Below are 22663 nucleotides of genomic sequence, written 5' to 3'. Positions count from 1 at the left end.
CCATCTCATCAGGGCATTACCTAATGTAAAATGGATTTTTAACATCTTACAGAAGAAGTAGGGTTTTAATTTTATTACAATACTGTCTCCTTCCCTTCCACATACTTCTGAAAGGAATGGTTAATCAGGAGTGTAGAATTTTCCTATAGAAAGACTTGTAAACTGGTTTTTCAAAGAAGATAGGTTTTTTCTTTTCTTCCTTGACCTACCGCAAGGTCACTGTGGAGGAACCCAACGTCTGGGACTCTCTTAGCATGTCAGGCTCTGGGCAGACTTAGAAAAAGCTTCCAGGGCTAGATCAATAGAGTCTTCCCAGCCCTGGTTCTTAGGACTTTCTGGAGCCCAGAGAGAAGGCCAGTGTTTGCTATACTTTGGTGTGATCATCCTCCGTCAGCCAGCCTCACCTGCAGCTGTCAGATCTGCTGTTACCCGCTCCTCAGCCACAGTCCTCCTGGGGCAGTGTTTCAGTTGCATTATAAACACGTGTGACTTCATCCACAGTCTGAGCCTTTCTCAACAACAAAACAAGACTTCTGTGGAAGGATGTGGGACAGTTGGAGCCTGGCTTAACAGTGTAACCTGGAACACCGGGAGAGAACACAAACAAGGACATTGCAGCTTGAAGAAAAAATTTGGCAGAAGCAACATGGATCTGATGCCTTGGCTCGGGACGGGAATGAGGAATCCAATTATAGTGCACTCTGTAGAGAGTCAAAAAAGTGCTTTTGTTTTGCTTTAATCCTGCAGAAGTAAATGAGAGCATAAGAAACAGATTGAGAGTAAGTCTTTCGTTCAAGATTTTCCTTTAGACGGTGTCGAGATGGAAAACATCTTTTTGGAGACTGAAGAATGCTCTCATTTGTAGAACAGCTAATTAAAGCTTCTCATAACCTGAATCATCTGTTGTGGTAGTCTACAGCCAAGCGAGGAATTCACTTCATACAGGGTAGAAGCACCCTTCTCCGGTACCTATGATGTGTTCTGAGTGCTCTCCACCCTGATGTGGGGGCACAATGTTCTAAAGGACCTTGAAATTCCTAGTTGTCATTACTCTTCCGTTAGGGGATGAGAGTATTTGCACAAAGCTACAGTGTAACAGAGTGAAAGCCTGTCACCCGCAGCTTGAGGCTTATATTTTGTCACTTTAGACTAATATAATCTGTTTTAGGCACACGTAAATATATATTTACGAATAAACATATAAACTTAAATAATATGTAAGTATCCATTTTATCATGGGAATAATTATCAAAGGAGTGCAATTATTCCAAATCGAAGGGGCTTAAATCAGAACAGTTGAACTGATTTTTGATATTTTATTTAGATTACATCAGGTAAAGAATCTGCTTTTTTATTGTTATGACTGCTTAGTGTAGTCCTACCCTACGATCTTTCCTTGGGGCTTGCAATTAAGTGAGTAATGATCTTGGAAGGTTAAGTAGATAATATGATTGTGAAAACCTATTAAATCCAATTATTATTATTTTTTTTCTGTGACCATGAAACACAATCTCTAAAAGCTGAGATTGTGCAACTCCCTGGAAGGCTCATGGCTCAGCTCAGCGTTCATCTAATGAAAACAAAACCAAAAATAAAACACAAGTGATCCATGAGGCTGGCTCTTTGAGCCTCATTGCCTGTAATTGTAAACATCTGAACTTCAGGATTTTCAGGAAAGGTTCCGCCCTGCAAGATGTGTGGAAAGTCAAGAGGAGCCCAGCCCAACGGTTGTTTTTGACTGGTGACTCTTCATGCTACTTGTCATGATTATGCCTACCCAGGTAAGAGAGGTACTCCTTTCTGCCTGGAAAAGTTCCTATGTGGCCTGGAAGAGCAAATCGCTGTTGAAGTTCAGCATTTCTGGAGGTCTCGTTGGCTGACTGAGATCCGTGGAGATTCATCATGGCATTCCAGGTCTCTGTCAGGGATTGCTCTTCGTGAGGAGGCGATGCTGACCCGTGTTGGCTCTGTCATTATGTGGACCTGGGTGTTGTTCTTAGTGGCAGATGCACTCGATACCAACGAAAGGGTGAGTGATGCCACTGTCACTCGCGTTGCTTCAGTGTGGGAGGTGCTCCAGTTGCTGGTTGCCTGTGTCGTCACAAGGTTTAACAATCTTGAAAGGGTGGAGCTCCTTCTGATGAGTTTTCTTCTGATTGTTAGCATTGAATTCCCTCTGTCCTTTCAGCAATGATAATAATAAAACCAATGCTTCCTTTGCTAAGGCATTAACTTTTCGTCTTAATTTTATAACACATGTTTAGACTCTTGCTGTGTTCATAGATCCAGCGTACTCTAGTCACAAGAACAGTGGTTCACAGTAAAAAAAATACAGTCCCTTTCCTTGGTGTGAAGTTTACGAAGCACTTTTCCCCCAGATATCTCCTGTATCCCTCAGTCAAAGCCGCGAGCTAGACATGGAAGGCATTCCTCCTTCCCTTACCCTATTTCTAAGATACTGAGGCTTGGGAGGCCCTGTATGTCAAGAATGGAAGTCACCTAAGTAGTAAGTGCTAAAATCTAGGTCTTCCGGTTCAAAGAGTGGGGCTCTTTTTTTGCCAATATTTTGAACATTCAGTTGCAGAATTATTTGACGATTTTTTTTAGAACAAAAATACCTTGATAATACTTCAGGAAGACAAATGCTGATGAAATAATCTGTTGGCGGCATCTCTAAATCTTGAGCTCTTTTGCTTGATCTCAGACACAGGAAGACAGAGACTGGTTCTCCAGTTGAGAGAGTCTAGGGAGCAGGCTGATGTTGCTTAACTAGTCATTCAAAACCTGCAGGGCCCTGAATGTTCCTCAACAGGAGACTCTGGGCTTCTAGTGTTGTTTTCTACCTCAGGGATAGAAAGAGATCAGATTCACTGAATCTCAGTCCTGAAAGGGAAAGGATAGAGGTCATTCCTCTCTCCATTTAAGCATTATACTCAAGAGCAAATTGAGGCCCCAGATGCGAAGTGATTACAAGATTATACATGTGTGTCCAATAAGACATAACTCTTTCAATGTAAATCATGAAAACCACCTTTCTTCCAACGCAGAATGCCATTTTAAATTTCAAGCTTTGTAAGTCACGGCCTGCCCAATGGGAATCACGTAGAGTGACTTGGATCAGGATTTTTGCAATATCTTTATGTTGAAAAGACAAATCCATTTCACAAGTTACTATTATTTTTTCTTAAGCTATCTTATCGTGGGGGCATTGTGTTTGGATCGATGCTGGTCGGTCCCCCTTGAGTGAAATGCTGGGCAAAGAGCAGAGTTGTAAATGGAGAAGTCACACACTTTGCTGCAGTGGTGAGAGGCCTGATGTGCGAGGCCCAGGCTGCTGTCATAGTAAATGAGGCTCAGCCTGCGCCCCAGGGACCCAGGGCTCTGTGCTGGCTTATTTGCTCTTTAGACATCTGTTTGTCTAAGTCGTTGATCATAAACACCTAGGCAGAGACTGTTTCCTGACTAAGAAATCCCTTTGACATTCTAGCAATGACTCACGGAGTCACTTCATGCCCACAGAGTAGCCAGTGTCACCTTGTGGTGTTCTGGGCCTGTCGCATGTAATGCACGTAAAGCACGTAAAACCGGGAATCAAGTTCCTCCTGTGTCAGCCTGCACTCCTTGAGCAGCTACTTTCTTCTGTCCCCTAGGTGAGATCTCAGAGCAGCTTTGGGCACCCCCACGGTCCCTCGTCCTCAGGGCTTCACCTGTCTCACCACCGCCCACTCTCTAAACGGCCCCCACTGACAGTCTGTCTGACACTGGCATTTTCTCTAATTGATCCATTTTTGTCATCTTTTTACTATAATTTTGCTGACAGCGGGATCCCTAATGGGCATCTCTCTTATTTCCTAGCAGAGTACAAGCAAATAGTGAGGTCTTAAAAGCACTTCTGTGTGGTTAGCCACTGACGTAAGAGAGGAGATGCATTTTCTAAGATTCCTCCTTCCTTTCCTTTCTCTCTTCCTTCTCCTCTCTCTCTTCTTATTTCTTTCTTCCTTTCCACCCCTCTTCCCTCTCTCCCTTCCTTCCTTTCAGAAATACCTATTGCAAAGAGAGAAAGGCATCATGCTTGGTTTGGGAAGAGAGTAGGGACGAAGGCATGTGTGGCCCTTATCTTCATGGTTATGATACTTATTTTACCAAAAATTCAGAGCAGGGGAAGATCTTGTGGAAAAGGGCGTGAAGGCATTTATCTGGTTGTTAGAGATGAATGCTACGAGGAGAAAGCCTGGGTTCCTTCTTCACTTGGGGAAGGAAGTTTGGGGAGGAAGGAGCATGTGTTTGAAGGAGCAGGGGAGCTGGAGGCATTCTCAGGCTCTGACTTGAGCATTTTAGAAGCTAGGGGCCTTTGGGCAAGTCCCTTAACATTCCCAATCCTCTGGTGCTTCATCTATAAAACAAGGGTGGTTGTGAGGTTTACATTAGTTATATGAAAATGCTTCTTAAACTCCTACTCAACTAATGTGAAGGATTTTATTTTATAGGACCCGTCACACTTTTTTTTCCCTTCTACATAACTTGACCTGAATAGTTGCTACTTCCCTTTTGAGGACGTGACAATAGGTAATAGACCAGTTCTTTGTGGGAAGAACTAAGAACGCGTGTGTGTGTTAAACATACTGCACCCAGGAAAGCATGTTTATTTACTAGACTGAAGGAGCGTTTTGTTAAGTGACACAGATCGTGCCTAAATGAGCTAATAGTTTCCAGTTGAAGTCGTGTTGGAAATTGTTCATAATTCAGAATACAGACTCATGATGGTTAAACAAACAAAAAAAAAAAAGCAAAATATTCTGGGGTGACACAATTTAAGGTCAAAACCTACATTTCTGAAATGGTAGACTATCCCTCCCTCTCCCCCGCATTAAGCCCAAAGTACAGCTGACTCGCTCCTAGGTCTGGATCATCTCCCCCGCTTGTTATTTCCCCACAGTTTAAGGGACCACTGCTGTGGCCAGGGGGCTCGGCCACAGCATCCCAGGTGTGATGCTTCAAAGTGACACAGGGAAGGAGCTGAAAAGCCTTAATGCTCACCCTCATTTCTCCATCTGTTAAAAGAGAGGTTTGGTACTGACCTGATTAATAATCTTTTTTTCTGGAATAATAATGAAAGATCCATAAAACCGTCCCAGTAAAACATAATGCTAACAAAGCAGGACATGACTGTTAAACCAGTTCCTGTGGGTGACACCACCATACAGCACACGTCGCTTTCACTGGGAGCCACTCGTAGTGCCCTGTGTTGTAAGCCTGTTTCTCATTTCATTAAGAAGAGTGGCTTCTTCTCCTACCACGGCAGAACTGCCAGGCAGATCTCTCATACTGGTCCATGATTTTTAGGCCTTGCTTTCTCCACAGCTGTGGATACACTGGCTCTGATTAGAGAAACCCTATTACGGCCCACTTCCAGACTGGTTGAGATCCTGTTTGCAATTCACAGGCTCACTGGTTTTAAAGGTGGTTTCTGCAAGGTAATTCAATCAAACTGTTTTTTGGTTGAGTCGTTCTTTGGTTTTCAGAAGTCACAAACAGCAGAGGGATGCTTTTCAGAGACTTCTTGAGTAACAGGGGCACATTTTTCACACTTGACCAGTTTCAGGTTGAAATGGAGACAATTATTGGGTGTTGGTATTATAATCAGTGATAGAGTAATATGTTGACCACTGATAACATCTATTGACCTTCTCCATTTCTGAGAAGTGCTGGCCTGACATTTATGTGGCATAAAGCAATATTTATACCTACGTGGAGGAGACCAGGCACAGGAAAACATATTTTCTTCAATGCACTTGTCTCGGACAGTAAGCAAGGCACGTGACATTGATGTAGTTGGGTTTAGAAGTCTCTGGGCATTAATCTTTTCATCCGAAAAATGAAGAGGTGGAGGCAGACCCTCCTAGGGTAGCTACTCTGTGATTCTCTGAACTAGTGACAACCTTTGGATTAACTGGAAATAATAAAATCTGCTCTTATTTCTGTCTTTGCTAATAACTTGCTAAATGACCTATGACTTCCTCATCTGGACTTGTGTGTTGACTTGCGTGTGTCCTGCCCTCTGGCGTACATTCTTCCCCCTTCCCCCAAGGCTCTAGACCATCAGAATGCCCGGGGGAGGGGCTATAAAGCACCCAGTGGGGCAGGAATATGGTGTCTGTGCCGTAGCTGAAGTTCATAAGGATGTTTTAGTGCAAAGTCAGCTGGATCTGTCAGTAGAACAGGTGAAGGGGAAGCACAAGGATCCAGCTTCCAAAAATATTTCCTTCTCTGTGCCATGGGTCACCTTTTCCTCCAATCCAGTCTGAAATACTCACCACACCTGGTTCCTTTTGATTTCCAACATAGTGAAATGGGGCATCAACAGGCTGTTCCTGTGATGCACATATCTTAATTGACAGGGCGAGGAGCATTCAACGTGTATTTGGGGAGGGAGTCCTCCTTTAATGTTCTCTATTTGCACCTATTAACTCAGAGGTGGAAAGAGAGCTGCCTGTTGGCTGAATATGGCCTGTTGATTGGTTTTATTTTGTCAACTCAGAGTTTAAAATAAACAAGCAGATTTTTAAAACTCAGAAAATACTTTGATTTGCTTGCCAACATTTATAAAGTCAAGATTTTAAATACAAACCCAGATTTCTGTTTTTTCCTGATAATTTCTGGTTGCAGTGGGACCTAGGTTTCTATAAGGCTCATCTCAGCTATGGCTACAGAGATCACTGGTTCCACGGTTCACACACTCTTCAGGGTGACAGGCCCCACCTGGTCTATTTCAGCATTTACTTTGTGTGTGTGGCCCCTGTAGTCATTTCGGTGGGAGACCCTTGGACTTGGTTGATTAGTTGACTGTCACTTGCATGGGGCACAGGAAACCTGGACCCAGAGCAGTAATTTCACAGACAATGAGAAGCCCTTTGGGAGGAAAGGGAAGTCTGAAGCATGGACTGAGAGTGAGGGAGGTTCAGGAGGAAGGTCCCACCCCAGGCCCTGGGTGATCACAAAGGTACCAGGCCAGGGCAGTAGGGCAGGAAGTCACCTGGAATGGAGCCCAGCAGCATCCAGGAGCGGTACCCAGGAAGGAGAACTGGCTTCCTTCTCGTTGGCCTTGGGTCAGCCCCATGGGTGTATCGAAGTCCAGGTCTCAGCATGACCTCCTATTACCACAGGGAAGTCGAATCGATAATTCGTTAGTAAGGTAATATTTAACCTTCTATTTACAACTCTGATCATTTTGATGAAATTATCCTCAACCTCCTTAGCTATTAGAACCCATGAGTGAAGGACATGCCCCATGATATTTTAGATATTCATGGTCCTTGTATTTCACAACAGGGATTTCAGCTCTGTCAATATTTTCGTGCCCTAATAACTGTAATCAAAGCTTGAGTTGGTCATATGGTAATAAATAGTCGCCCATCTGGGACATGGCCCTGTAAAACACAGAACAGGAAACTCCACATCATATGGAAAGTTGTACTTTTAGTTTCATAACTCAACTTTTGCCTAACAAAGATAGCTCTTATTGAAACCGAGCCCTTAAAGCATAAGAAATACATTTAAATATTTTGTGAAAATCATGTCTTTGTATAAGATGTTTTCCTATATGTCATCTTTTTGGGGTATTACCATGATTCTCTGAGGTAGGCAAAGAGGTTATTATTATAACCAATTTATAACAAAGGAAACTGGAGTTCAGGAAAATTAAATGACTTCGTTCACATCGTGTAATTAGGTAAACAGAAACAACCGGCTCCAGAGGTTTCTGCTTCTAAATCCATGATTTTTCTACTCTCTCTTGCTCTGTCGCCTCTGTATGTGCACGTGTGTGTGTGTGTGTGTGTATATAGTAAGACAGATGCAAGTCAGTGCAGAGAGGCAAAGTTTATTTTATTTAAGAAGAACTTTCAAAATGCTTGGTTTGGAAAATGGCACATGTTTGCCTATAGAATACGTATGGTACTTAAGTAAAAATTAGAGAGACACTTTATGAAAATATATAGGAAAATTCCATTTCAGTGAGGGGATAACAGTACACATAATTTTAATTTTTCTTATTGGATTCATGGCCTCTAATAATAAAGTGTTTTGATGAACTGGTTATAATAAGAAAATGTCCATAATGAATGATACTATACAGGTAGTGTTTTTCCTAATTGTTAAATATGTATTGGCTAGTCTCTATAAAATATGCTAAAGAAAACTCACAATTTCACAGCTCTATTATTTAGCTACGGGTAGCAGATATTCAAATAGTTCCATCAGGTTTCATATTTCACCTAAACCATCCCCTCTCCATCTTTTTTGTTGCTGTTACATTATCAAAACAAACTCAAAGCAAATAGAAGACACTAAACAGGTTAGTGGCTTGGGCCATGGCTCCCACGAAGAGGGACACGTGCCTGGTACCTCCGCCTTTCCCTCATTGAGATCAAGGTTCTATCTCTTTAACTTCCCAGTCCACTCCAGAGAGGTTGGGTGTCAGCTTTCTTTACTTTCTGTATTTTTCTTCTTTTGGTTTTTGGGGTTTTTTTTTTGTCGATTGGAAATGTATTAGAAATATTCTAAAAAGCAAATTACATTTTAATTAATCTTTACTGCACCTATAGAATTGGTTATACAGTTTTAAGTATTTGACTGGTTTTAAATATTTTGAATCTTCAAAGTATTTGAAGGCGTGGAACTTTGTGTGAAGATGGAAACTATGGTGTATATGTCAGCAAAATATTATTCTTGTTTATAAAGAAGAGGTACTCACTTAGTATAAAAAATTACTTTGAGATGCCTGAAGTGTTTGTTTTCAATATTTTGTGAAAACAGGTTTTTAAAAAACAATTCGAGCCATTTTTATGAGACCTAGTGACCGTATTTTAACCAAGATTACAAAATAAAATTTTTTTTAAAAAAACCATTGGGGCCGGCCTGGTGGCACAGTGGTTAAGTGTGCATGTTCTGCTTCAGCAGCCTGGTGTTCGCTGGTTCGGATCCCAGGTGCGGACATGGCACTGCTTGACAAGCCATGGTGTGGTAGGCATCCCACATATAAAGTAGAGGAAGATGGGCATGGATGTTAGCTCAGGGCCAGCCTTCCTCAGCAAAAAAAAAAAAAAAAAAAAGAGGAGGATTGGTGGCAGTTATCTCAGGGCTAATCTTCCTCAAAAAAAAAAAACCCATAAACATCTCAAAACTTGAACTTATGTTATTTTCAGGAAAGTACTGTGTGTATTAGACAGCTGAACACTGAATCTCTTAACACAAGATCAGGGTTGGTTTGACCTGTGTAGGAGGTGTTCTTCATTCACTGTGCCTCCTGACTGAATTCTGGCTTAGTTTTACCTTTAACGCTGTTTTCACGTTAGGAAATAAGCTACAGAATGTTAATGCTTCTCTCTTCCTCATCTTCAGGAAACCAGAAGCCTTTATGTGATCATTCCTTCAAATTAAGTCTACAAAGAAAACTTTATCAGACTGTCCAAACTCCTTTCTTTATCTGCTTCTTTATGTCTCCTCATGAGTTTTCTTTTTTTTTTTTTTGAGGAAGATTAGCTCTGAGCTAACATCTGCTGCTAATCCTCCTCTTTTTGCTGACGAAGACTGGCCCTAAGCTAACATCCGTGCCCACCTTCCTCCACTTTATACATGGGACGCCTACCACAGCATGGCTTGCCAAGCGGTGCCACGTCGGCACCCGGGATCCCAACTGGCGAACCCCAGGCCGCCGAAGCAGAACGTGCGCACTTAACCGCTGTGCCACGGGGCCGGCCTCATCCTCGTATGAATTTTAATAATGCCAGTTTTAGCATTCATCCTTCCACTGTTTTTGAGTGCACTTTGAGAATTCCGAATTCTATGCCTTTGATCATGTTATTCCCACTTTTGAAATGTTCCCCCTCTGCCATTCAAATGGAAGCCCTACCCGTCCTTAAGATCCACCTCAAACCTCACTGTCCTCATTACATTTTCTGAGGGGAGGGCTTTCCTCTGAACTTCTATACAGCTCATGTCTAAATCACCATTTTGTCATTTAGCATTCATTATTCAACTATCGATTTTTAGGACACAAGGATAGAGTAGGCACAGATCTTTCAAGGAGCTTGTAACTTAACAGAGAGGATAGCCTATATTTTATGTAGTAAGAGGATCCTAATGAGAAATAGTGGAGTAGGAGATCCCATGAGGGAGAGGTCACATCTGATATATGGGAACGCTCTGAGGACAGTACTTGGTGCTTACCAGCTGTCAGAATAATTTTTAGGCCCTTTCTGTGTGGCTGAGGAGGGGAAAGGGAATTAGGAAAGGCCTCATGGAAGAAGTGGCCTTGAGTCTTGATCAAAGAGGTAAAACCTGGCTGAGTAGAGAGGAGGGGAAAAAGAACTTTCCAGGCAAAGGAACTTAGTCTAGGCCAACAAGTCTCAAACGCTTTGGTCTCAGGACCCTTTACACTCTTAACATATATTGAGGACCCCCAGAAAGCTTTTATTTATGTAGATTGTATTCATCAATATTTACCTTAATAGAAATTAAAACTGAAAAGTTAAAAAAATTTAATTCGTTTAAAAATAACAGTGATGAACTCATTACATATTAATGTTACTAACATTTTTGCTGAAAAAATAAGCAAAATTTTCAAAAACCAAAATATTTAATGAGAAGAGTGACATTCTTTTATCATTTTTGCCAATCTCTCTACTTTCCGGCTTGAATAAAGAAAGCTGGATTTCTTATCTGTTTGTGCATTCAATTTGCAATATCTCAGATCATGTAGCTTCTAGAAAACTCCATGGTACACACAGGAGAAATTTGAATGAAAAAAGCAAATGCATCTAAGTATTATTGTGGAAATAGTTTTTCCCTGGTGGCTAGGATACACTGAGAGAGTCTCAGGGTGCCTGGACCACCTTGAGAACTGACAGCTTATGTGAAACACAGCTATCTCCTTTTATGGATATTCTGCATTCTCTCTCTTTCTTTCTCTTTCCCTCTCTCGCATGTTAAATTAAAAGCTTCTTGAGAGCACAGACTGATAGGTGCTCAGTAAAATGAATGGCTGATGTTGATTTTGATGGTGAGTATGTGTATGTTCACATTTAAAACTATATGTATACACACACATATACATACAAGTATAAATAGATATAGATATATATATATGCATATCTATCTATTGTGGTTTTTTTAGGGAGTAAAAGTTCAAGCACTATGAATACTGTTAAGTGATAAAGCAGGCTATTAATGATTTGCCTAGAGGTAGTAATACAGATGATGTTGGCAATAAAGCTAATTACTCTTTCTACAAAAGAAATTAGAAAAGGAAATCCATGTGCATAGACAGGATGGCAAATTGCCAGTTTCACTTGCAAATTTTAAATTCCTGGGGCTTTTGGTACCACTTTATCGTGTGCCTCTCCTGCCTGGTGACAGATGGCACCTGTGGTCAGATTTGCCTGTGAATCAAGCATACCTGGAAGCCCAAGCCTTGAGGTCTGCCATTAGGAGTCCAAGTTCCTTAGCAATCTCACAAAAGAATTGCATCAGGAAGAGCTTAGCAGGTTCTTTCAGGAATCAGTATTAACATAGCATCCTCGGGGCTCTGAGAAAAAAATGAATTGTGCTCCAGCCTCGCATCCCTCCCTCAGAACGTGTCCTTGGGAGGCACGTCAGAACAGGGCCAAATCCACGTGACCTCCTCCAGGGCAAGTCTTGACCAGACTTGATTGACTTCAACCCATACATTCAAGATGAAATTTAGCTGCAAAGAGAGTTCAAAAATCCTTTGGCATTTAAAACTAAGAATTTATATGTTAGACCTCCTGGGGATGATGTGTTTCATTTCTGTTTTGTAGATGGAAAGAACAGGTTGGTATGGATTGAAATGATCAGATGCATTGAATGAAACACCATAAACTCTCACATTTTTAAAGCTAGAAGGAGTTCAGGGATTGCCTACTGAGTCCAACACTCTATTTTACAGAAGAAGGTGCTGAGACCAAAGGGTTAAGCAAATTGCCTGGAGACTGTGGGCTTTCTCTCTTTGAGTCTCTGAGCTGAAGGTCATTTGTGTCCCATAGGGTACACCAGCATAGTGAGTGGTTGAGTTTGGGCTTCTTGAGAACTGAGTGCTCATCTTCCTTAGGAGCTGCACCGTTTCCTATATTGAGAGCTTGTGCATAAAACGAGATATTGGGGACATGATCTCTGGCACCAAATGAGTGAAAAGAAGCTCTTTTGTTTTGCTCTTAAAGGGGCCACTATACTTCTGAGTGAGGCTTTGAGCTAGGCATCCAATAGCCCAGGGACTCCAGGCAGGTGGTTCTCAACCCTGGCTGCCCTTTCCAGTCGGTTCAATTGGTTACAAAATCCCAAGGCTCTGGCCCTCAAACCTGGATCAATTAAATCGGAGTGGGGATGGAGAGAGAAATTCAGCGTCATACCAGGTAATTCTCACCAGAGTAGAAAGCTCTACTCTATGTCTGCCTGTGGCTGCTCTTGGAACCTTGTTCTCCTCTTACTCTGAAGACAGAATTAAGCTGCCCACTACATCCTATAGCAGAGACAGAATCCCTTATAGGCCTTGCTTCAAAATTTCAAGAACTTGTTGATTTTGTTGGGGAGTGCCCATCAAGGCAAGTGGCCACTACCTCCAGCTTCGTGAGGACAAGTAACTCTATGACACGCAGTTTCCTGCTTGTCTGCACACTGCCCGCCACATCGCACGTCTGGCCTTCCATCAGCAAAAGTTTCACTACTGAAATCAGTGGGTGACCTTTCTCGTTTTTCATACACTCAGAGGAAAAGACGGTTTGCTATCGAGTAGGTTTGCTATCGAGCTTAACGTTTCTGCAAGACAAGATAATCTAGCAATGGAAGCCCCAGTGAGGAGCCTTTGCCTTTTCACTGTCCACTGTAGGACGACGTGGTTATTTTGTGAATGTTTTCAATATCTTTGTAACTCACTAAGAGGAGTACACACAAAATAGCCAAACACAATGTGTGGTCAGGCAGCTGTTATTTTCTCCCCACTTTTATTACAAAGGTGTTGGCAGCATAGACGGGGAGTAGGAGATTCTGAGCTGTAATGGCCAAAGTGCTAGCCCCTCCATGGAGGGATTGGGACTCGAGGCCTGTCACAGCAAGGCGCTGCCTCTTCCCCAGCATTTCAGGGAGTGGGAGCTGAATATATTCAACATCTGGAGAAACCTAGTGGGAGAAAAGAGAAGGAACAGACATGAAGCAAAAGATAAATAAAAAGCTTGAGGCAGAAAGGAGAAGCTGTGCGGTCTTGAGGCAGCCAGCTCTGGCCTCTTCTCCCCATCCTTGGCTCCTCCTGCGAGCTTCATCCCACCCTTGGCCCCATCTCTCCCTAGCAACCCAGAGGAAGCTCCAATATCCTTGGCAGCCAGGACAGGTGCTAGGATCCAAACTGCCCAAGGCTGATCTTGCATTCGAATTTTTCTAGTGAGGGAAAAGAAAACTCAGGCATCCCCACCCCCACCCCTTAAGCAAATTCAGTCCAAGGGCTCCAGAGGGAAAACCATGAAATTGAATATTGATGTAATAAATTCCATTTTAGGAAGTAATAATGTTAGCAGAAACTGTAATTCTATTATATATATATATTTGCAAAATAGTAAAAAACCTGACTATATCAAATACTTGGTATGTTTATATATTTTTGATAATATTTTGTTATGAATTATTTATTTTGTTCAGATAAGTAGTAGGAGGGATCTTTAAAAGTTTAAAACATTTTGTGGAAGAAACAAATAAAAATGATAAAAGAATACTCATTATCTTTTTTCCTCCGTAAATGAGAAGACCACTGTGATCCTGTTTTAGTGGCAAACCATTTCAGTGCCACTTTTGAAGCAAATTTTAAGAACTTCTGGTGTAAGGGATAAACAGTTAGACTCTAAGAAAAACCCTACACTGTCTCAAGTTGAGATTCTGGTCAGTCCTCTGTTCCTGACAAGCCTTGTGGCTTTCAACCAGGTCTCAGCCCTGGTTCCTATATGAAGAATGATGTCCACACCGCTGGTCCCTCCAACACGCTGGTGTTGTAAGATTCAAGCGAAATTGTCAGTGGCCTGGGAGGGAGGGGAGAGATTTAGTTATAAAGAAAATTGCCCAGCAAACGTGTTTGGTCGTAGAAAGGAAACCAGCTGTCGGAAAGGGAAACTGTGCTGCTGATCTGGAGCCAGAGCGACTGCCTCCGGGAGCTTGTCCCCTGAAGTGCCTGAGGAAAGAGCCTGAATTTCAGGCTTGAAGGGGAAGAGGCAGGCTTGGGAGGATCCCATATGTGGAGAAAACAACACTGGAGTGGTGAGAGAGGGAAGGACAAGAGCACAGGAGGAAGTTCCTCGTCCTCTGTCAGTTTTAATTACTTCCTCTACAGAGACTCAAAGAGGAAAGAAAGAAGGTCCAAGCTGGCAGGGGAGAGGAGAACCTTGAAGGTCAGGAGAACAAGATGTGTAAACAGACGCCATTGAGGGAAGAAGAGAGCAGAGCCCCATATCGAAATGCTGTGACACTGTTCACTAGAAGGTGCTCCAGTAAAATGCCTGAAATTAGAATGACTTTGACAGCTGCCCAAAGATAAGGATGCTCTGGTGGAAAGAGCTTGGACTGTGTTCCTGACAGACCTGGGTTTCAGCCCCAACTTCAGCATTTAATACCTATGAGACAGAGGACAAATTGCGTAAAGCAGCTCAGCCTCCTCATCTGCAAAATGGTGAGAAGAATAAATTCTCATAGATTTCATATGAAGTTTGTGATAATACATGCAAAGGACCTATCAAGATTCCTGCCACAGAGTGAGGGTTCAATAAGGAGCAGTTATTGTTGTCTTGGTTTGAGTGAAACGGTGACTATGGAGGTGACTTTAGGGCTGAACATCCCTGTAGGGAAGGACTCAGGATAGTTTCATGTGGAGCTATCTGAGTTTGTGGGCTGGGAGTCTGGAGAGTGGATGTTAAGATAAAGCACTCAGTTATTCTGCATGGGTGTTGGGGGAACTGACTGGCTAGGTACAGAATGCAGCCTGGGTGGTCTTCGCAGGCCACCAGCAGGGACACTGCAATAGCATGCAGCCCTCCTGCTACCTTGCGGACAAGTGGAAAGAGAGATGTGAAACCAAACCCCCAACGGCAGGCCATGAAAAGAAGCAGAGGCAGTGCATATGGGTCTGGCCCAAACCCCCATTGGCAGTCTGAGAGCTCACGAGAGCTGGTTGCAAAAATTAAAGAGAAATGGAGAGGACAGTGAAAGCAAAAATCCAGGAGAAAGAACAGTGTCTAGATCTTTCTAGGGATGGGACAGAAAAGGATTATAGAAATAAGCATGTGAGGAATGTGAAATCAGCAACTTCTGATCTTTCAGCTGTTAAAGGGTGATTTATGGTCTAAGGGAGTGAGGGTTGAAGACAGAGTTTTGCGAAAACGCTCAGCTATGACTGTCTCTGGAAGAGTCCAGGAGGCAGTCTGAGTTAGGAGTCCATGGGGATGAGGGCCCTTCAACATGCAGTGGTAACAGCCGCAGTGAGACACAAGAACACCAGGTCTGGGTTCCCAGCAGCCGTTAACTAGCTCGATGGCCCTCCTATAAGTCGTTCCATGCCTCTGGGCCTCAGTCTCCTGGCTATGCAAGGAAGGAGTTGAACCAGAATGTCGATTCTAAACCTTTTACAAAACCCACACCTCCTTTTGAACAATGTAAGAATTTCTGCTGCTCTCCCTTCCCCAGGCTGAACAAATGGTCCTCTGAATAACTCCCAGCCATGGTTGAGAAGCCCCAACTAGATCATGCCCCAGGCCCCTTCCAAGGCTGATGTCGGGTTGTTCAATAAACGGAGGAGGACAATGATGAGAAAAGACAGGGTGAGAAGAGAAGCAGAGGGACTCAACATGAGTTCTGATGTGGATGCTGCTCCGGAAGAAATTGTCTAATGGCAAAAGCTCAAGTCAGGGTGGGAACAGTCAAGCTCCCATCTCACAGCTAGCGGGCTGAAGGAGTGCAGCTTAGGGAGCCTGGAGCAGGAAGTGCCCCCTTGCACGTGGTTAATTCCACAAAGAGACTCTCCAGGGAAGCTCCCTGCTGCTCTCCAGCTCCAAGGAAGTAAGACCTTGAAAACTCTGTCTCCAGGTGTCCCTGGATAATCCAAATCACTATTGTTTCTAGACTATTTAAATGGGAAACCTGGACAATCTGTGACCAGCCTCTCGACTCTTTAATTGGTGATGCTTCTGGCCTCAGCTGTGTCCTCTTCTAAGTTCCTATGACTGCCCCTGTCCATTTCTCCCTTCAGCCTACTATGCACATGCAGCTCAATAAATTCTAGTAAAATGGGGGTTAAAGTGTAAAGAAAGAATATTGCCTAATGGTCAAAAACAAAACAGATTCTGGAGACGCACTGCTGCCTCAGTTCAAATACAAGCTTTCTAGCTGTGTGTCCTTGGCAAGCTTTTAACCTCTCTGTGCCTCATTTCCTCACTTGTAAAATGTGGTTAGTAATCCTCTCAACCTCGTAGGATTGTGAGAAATAAATGAGTTAGTGAGTATAAAGTGCTTAGAAGAGTGCTTGGCACAGAGTAAGCACTACACAATGTATTAGCCGTTATTATTTTCCAATTTCTCACATTTCCCCTAAATTACTTCCTGTCTCAGTATTCTTTCTTTCTTTTTTAGGCAAAAGGGAAAAATCTGAGGGCACGCAATAAAGCAACTGCAGAGAGTCAGTAGTAACAAACTTGAGAAATTTCCACTCTCTTTCTTTCCTCTTACTCCTGCCCCAATTTGGAAAGGACTATTGGTCATTATTTTCCAATCACTCCTATGGATAATGCCATCACCTGTAATTAACTGATTTTTTTTTCATTCCGAAAAGGAGTGCTGGTGAACTTAATGGAAGCCGGACATGGGAGAAGACCGCGGTGGGGAGCGAGGAGCTCTCGTCTTCTCCCACGTCTCTGTCTTCCTCCAGCCCTACCCCCACTTCTGGAGAGAATTTAAAACCACAAATACTCCCCTTTGGATTTTCAAGTTCAGGTTTAAATTTAAAGCTAATTTTCAGATTTAGGTTTTTAATTAATCTATTCAAATCTGATGGAGAAGGAAAGTAGTGAGCTTTTTTTATTGTTCTAAGCAGGAGGAGAGACCATAGCAAAGAAAACCACTTTGCAGGGTTTAAAAACCTTTATTTGTATGAATTGGAGGATCTGGAGGACAAAAGCTTTAAAGGAGAATGGAACGAACATTTCTGTATTCATAGGGCTTTGTTTGGCAATGGAGTGTTCTAGACCGGAAAGGAGGAGGGAAGGAAAGCAACACATTATCTTTCATTGTAATTGTGTCTTATACAGTATCTGTTAATGAGAAAATATTGGCAAATACTTTCCCAATAAGATATCCCAAAAGATAAACACAGGATTTAAAATTCAAGCCAATGAGCTAAAAATGTGTTCACCAAGGTTTTGTGTGTGTGTGTGTTTTGTTTTATTTTTTTCACTTTGTAACATCAAGGGATTTTTTTTCCCTATCAAGTCGTAAATACTTCCTGGCTGGATCCTTTCAACTTTGCAATTTGCCCTTAACTTTATGCAACCAGACCCAAAAGTCCCTCAACCAAGGGAAAGTCACCTAACCACACCCCAGAACAGGAAAAATAAAGAGATGTGTTGTTGTGTGAGGCACTTTCTTTCAAGCCCTATGTCTGTTGCGATAAATCATTTCATTTATGCATCATGAGCTGGAGACAGTCATGGTACCTTGTTGACAGGAAGTTCTTTCACAAGTGGGCTTTACTAGCTTAACTAACACCAAATCATATCACTCAGAACCCCACCTATAATCATTTTCTTTCATTCTTACCTGACCAGATGAGGGCGTGTGGGGTGGGGACCCTCTAAAGACAGCATGCTATTCTCCATGATTTCTGCCAGTCTAAAAACAGACAGGAGAAATGGCATAAACATATCTTGGTGGCAGGAAGTTTCTTGTGGCTTCTACACACTCTTGGCTACCTCTAGTATAACGCTGACCCTGTGCTATCTATTTATCTGTCAGGCTCCTCTCTTTGTCATGAGCCCCCCGGAAACCTGGGGCCATGTCTTACTTACCTTTTATATCCTCAGTGCCTAGAATGTTGTTTGAACTTACTAAATGATTATGTTATGACTCTTTTATGTCCCATCTCATTCTACCAAAGAACTTGAGGTGCTCAATAGACATTCTTGTTGAATTAATAAATAGTTTTGAATCACATGGACTTGGATACCGAGAAGGCAGAAATCAGACCAGACACACCTTGATGACATGGCGGAGATGATTAATCTCCCAGCTGGGGGCGGGGGTGGGTGGGGAGAGAGCACTTGTGGAGTCATAGGGTGATGGAGGCCTCCCCAGCAGGAGGGTTTACTGCGATTCCCTCTTATCCCTGTTTCTGTAATTCCCCCTCTGACTCTACATGGACCCAGACAGTTGTCTGGCACCATCCACGTCTGTTACACAACCAAAATGTGTTTTCTTGAAAGTTTTTGATTTCCTTTAGCAAATGGGTTTTGGCTTCCATAACTTGGGGGGAAAAAAGGAAGCCTCATGGAGGGCGATATGCTTGTATATAGTGGTAATCGTCACCAAGTGCCAGCATGGGGAGCCCCACCATCAAGATGAAGAAATGGAAGCCCTGAGGTAGTTGTCCTGCCACAGATTAGACAGGGTGCGGGCCTCTGGGAGAGAACTGGCACTGCCCACATCTGCCTTACCAGCTGTTAGCATGGCCTCCTGTACCTCATTGTGTTTTGGAGAACTCTTTGCTATTGAACTAAAGATGTGGGATCCCCGGTCAGAAGGAACAATTCCCTGTGAATCAATATATTCCATCACTTGGCCCACAGGGAGAATGCTGGGTGGGACGCCACAGTTCCATGGTGGAGCCTAAGCGTCTTCTTCAACAAAGGATGAATTTAAGGGCGGCCACAGGAGAACAATGCTTCCTTTGTTGTGGAAAGCCTCCTCTAATTTTTCTCTTGGTTGTGGTTGCTGCTCAGGCTGTTTGTTCACGCAAGTGTTTATAACATGCCTTTGCACTTTGTCAGGGCGAATTGGCCTTCCATCCTGCCATTTTGCAACCTTACTTCTGACTGTATCTCCTGGATCCTAATAATAGACATTGTGGCCACCACCTGTATTTAAAGTCATTGCCTCATGGGTTTCACTCTAATGCTATACTTCCCGGTGTCATAGTCACAGATCTTGATAGGCACACACCTCCCTAACTACATGCAAATATGTCATTAGAAAAAACCAAAACAACTTGCTTCTCCATGAAAAGCTCGTGACCGACACTCCACAAGGTATAATGTTGACAAACCTGTTCATCTTCCCTAACTGTGAATTTGGTGGATTTCCACTACCTGAATCACCAGAGAGTCTGAAGGAAAGTATTTTCTGTTATTGTTCAGCTTATGCATGAAATGTGCTGTGAGTGTATAGTCACATCACACCAACTGGATTCGGTCACAGGGACTATCATTGGGGCAATCTTGCCCTACAGGTAACTGACACATGTCTTTTTCAGAACGAGTACCTATTTACACAGCTGATACCTGACTTGTAACACACACTATACTCTTGAATAATAGAAATGAAGATGGGGAAAGCCCTAAGCAATACAATACCAAGAGCACTCTGGGATGCTTGGCTATGGGCGTTATATTTCCCTCGCCCTTTATAAGTTTCATGATCCAAGTTGCTTAATCTTTTTTGGTTTATTTGGTTCATCTGTAAAATAGGGATTATAATAATACATTACTTGCCTCGAGACAGCCTGCTTGATGATGATCTTTTAAGGTTCCTCAAGATCTCATTCTGAGTCATATTGTTATATCACCAGTACAGAGATTCCCTGCAGGTTTGTTTTTGAACTGATTCACATAAATGGATCTTTCATTGACACTGAGATTAAGTGTAGTTGAACACAAGGAGCCTCCACTTCGTTATCTTCCAGTCTTGCTTCTGTTTGGTAACAGATCAGGAAGCGTTGGATGGTTATATATCACAAATAAGGAATGATCAAATAAGCTCTCATGTCAAGATTGTCGGGTTTAAAATTTTGTCCAGTGATCTAAGTTAGATGGTCTTAACCAATTCAGAGTGATCTTATCCTGATCCAAATTGTTGTGCAGGTTAGTGGAAGTTGCAAACATTCTCTTTGGACTGGGTTCCAACATATATGGGATCGGAGATCTTCAAACCATACTGTCCACTCTCCTTGTGTCTGTTTAGGGTTAAGTAACTATCTAATTGTAACTTGCTTTCAGCCCAGCTGGGTAAGTGGCTTTAAAAGTTTTTTAGAGATGGAGACTTGAAAACAATAACAACCATAAGAAATGACTGTTGGGGATATATTTTAATGATCATCTGCAAATGGTTACTACATAGTACTTGTCATTAACAAACTGAATTACCCACAGTCTTCCGTGCTAGATGTGCTGTATTTCCTGCATGTACATCTGTTTTTATCACAGCTTGACATCATTTTTAAAACATCTGGATCCTGATAAAGGAGATTTGAATGCAAAAGAATTCTACAGAAGGTGAAACAACAACTTTCTCCCCTCTTAATGTTCTCCTTCCTTCTCTTGAATGCTCCCCAGACTGTGGAAGGAGAGACAAACCCAGACCCGTACACCCCATGCTCCCTACCGTGGAACCCCCATCCCCAGCACACACACTCCTTTTGCTTTCTACATCCTATTTGTCCTCTGAGTTAAGTTTATGTCTCACTTCCTCTAGCTTTCAGTTTTTCCAAACTTTATCACAGCCCAATACACACATGCACAAACACTTTGTACGTTATGTTAAACAAATACTTAAAGAATACCCAGTATGTCCCAGGCACTGTTGTAAGTACCTTCAAAATATTAACCCATTAAATCCTCATAATCCTATATGGTAGGAACGATTATCCCCACTTCACAGTTGAGGAAACTGAGTAGCCAAAAGTTTAGTAAGTTCCCCAAAGTCAATGCTAGTAAATGGCAGAACCCAACATGAACCTAGGCACAGATTGTCCTCTGGTCTATTCTATTTCTTTACACAAATGTTGGTCAGGATCCGCTAAGTTCCTTTGATGTCATTTTATGTCACTTACTATGTCGTTTAATGACATTTAGTTCCATTTATGTCACTAACATCTTCTATTCCTCATACACTATAGTCTGACAGCACAGAATAAGTTGTCTATATCACTAATTTGTCCCTTGTCAATGCTATTATTATTTATCTTTTTGTATATTTAACAAGGAGACTTTGCTAAAGACTGTGCAACTCAGACTTTTGGTAATATAATGTCTGTTGTTAAACGATTGTTCTTTCCAGGCTTCAGAGCCAGAACACACCCTTATGGATGAGGGTGATGATTATCTTAAAAGGAATGGATATGTTCACTGTCGGTCGTTCTGTGGAGGACCTAATATCGAGGCCGAGGATGAAACCTCAGAGACGAAGGTCTTGGTTTTGGATGGAGGTGTGGATGCTTCCTCTTTCTGAGCTAGGGATGTATTTGGTTTAGACTCTGAGGTATGAAGAAGCTTGGAGTAGGTCCTGTGGTGGAGAGGAGCTCTCCCTGGCTTTGTGGTGGTCATTGGAAGTGAAACAGGAAATCAGACAGTGAGAGACCAGGAGGTGAAACTGGGTTGTAGGTTAGCTTAGTAGGCAAACTGGTATAAGGGAGTATATTCCTGTGATGGAGTCCCCAGCATATTCTTTAGTATGGTCCTTGTGTTCCATGTTGGCAGAGGGCTGCCCTCTACCTGGCCATTCACAGACCTGGGTTGCTTCCTGGATGTGAGTCCATTGCCATCCCTTAGGACACCTCTTGGTTCTCAAAGTGCATGGTTCCACAGAGTCAAAGTTATTCAAATAACAATACTAGGACGTTGTTTGCTTTTTTTGCTCTTGTTCTCCCATAAGTGTACAATAGCATTTTCCAGAGTCTGCCTGATAGGTGATATTACAACAAATTGAATGCAGAAGTGGATATGAGAATCTTGCCGTCTGCTATTAAGCCCAACTTTAAAGAGATTTGCAAAAAATGTGAAACAGTCCCATCTCCTCACTAAGTTTATTTCTCTGGAAATATAGTTACTACTAATATTAATGTAAAATGTTTAAGATATTAATAAAATATGTTATTAATACTAACATGTAATGGTTTTATTATTTTTAATGAATTAATACATATATTTTAAATTCTCAGTTTTAATTTCTAATAGAATAAATATCACTAGATATAACTCATATGAACAAAAACTTACTCCATCATTAATCATTTTTAAAAGTGCCAAGTGGTCCTGAGACCAAGAGGTTTTAAAACCTCTGTGTTAGAGCATAGCCAAATCTGGTTAGCTGCCATGAGTGGATTGAAGAAGGCAAGAAGAGGGAGACAAGGGTTCTCTTGTACTTGTGTCTCTCTATGAAGCTCCTTGTGCTTTCCAACATCATGGTGGCTGGGTTCCAGAAAGAAAGATCCCAAAAGTGAGTATGCCAAGAAGACAAGGCCCAGTGTGCAACCATTTATCAAGCCTCTGTACTCACAGGACCACGCCCAGAATCAGTGCGGAAGGGAAATACACAAAGGCACGAATACTGCAAGGTGTGGTTCACTGGGTGCCAC

At 42.3% G+C, this 22663-nt stretch overlaps 1 long non-coding RNA gene across 1 annotated transcript in view; it reads left to right on the top strand.

Moving 5' to 3' along the window:
* Positions 1–391: 391 nt before the first annotated feature.
* Positions 392–22663, top strand: part of LOC123280481 (uncharacterized) — a 40842-nt gene continuing 18570 nt past the window's right edge. The window contains exon 1 of the long non-coding RNA XR_011497752.1: positions 392–2029. This is a non-coding gene — a long non-coding RNA (uncharacterized lncRNA). The remainder of the gene's footprint in view (positions 2030–22663) is intronic.

This window comes from Equus asinus, chromosome 24 (genome assembly GCF_041296235.1).
Source record: "Equus asinus isolate D_3611 breed Donkey chromosome 24, EquAss-T2T_v2, whole genome shotgun sequence".
Classification (NCBI taxonomy): Eukaryota; Metazoa; Chordata; class Mammalia; order Perissodactyla; family Equidae; genus Equus; species Equus asinus.
This window is presented reverse-complemented; position numbering and strand designations above follow the sequence as displayed.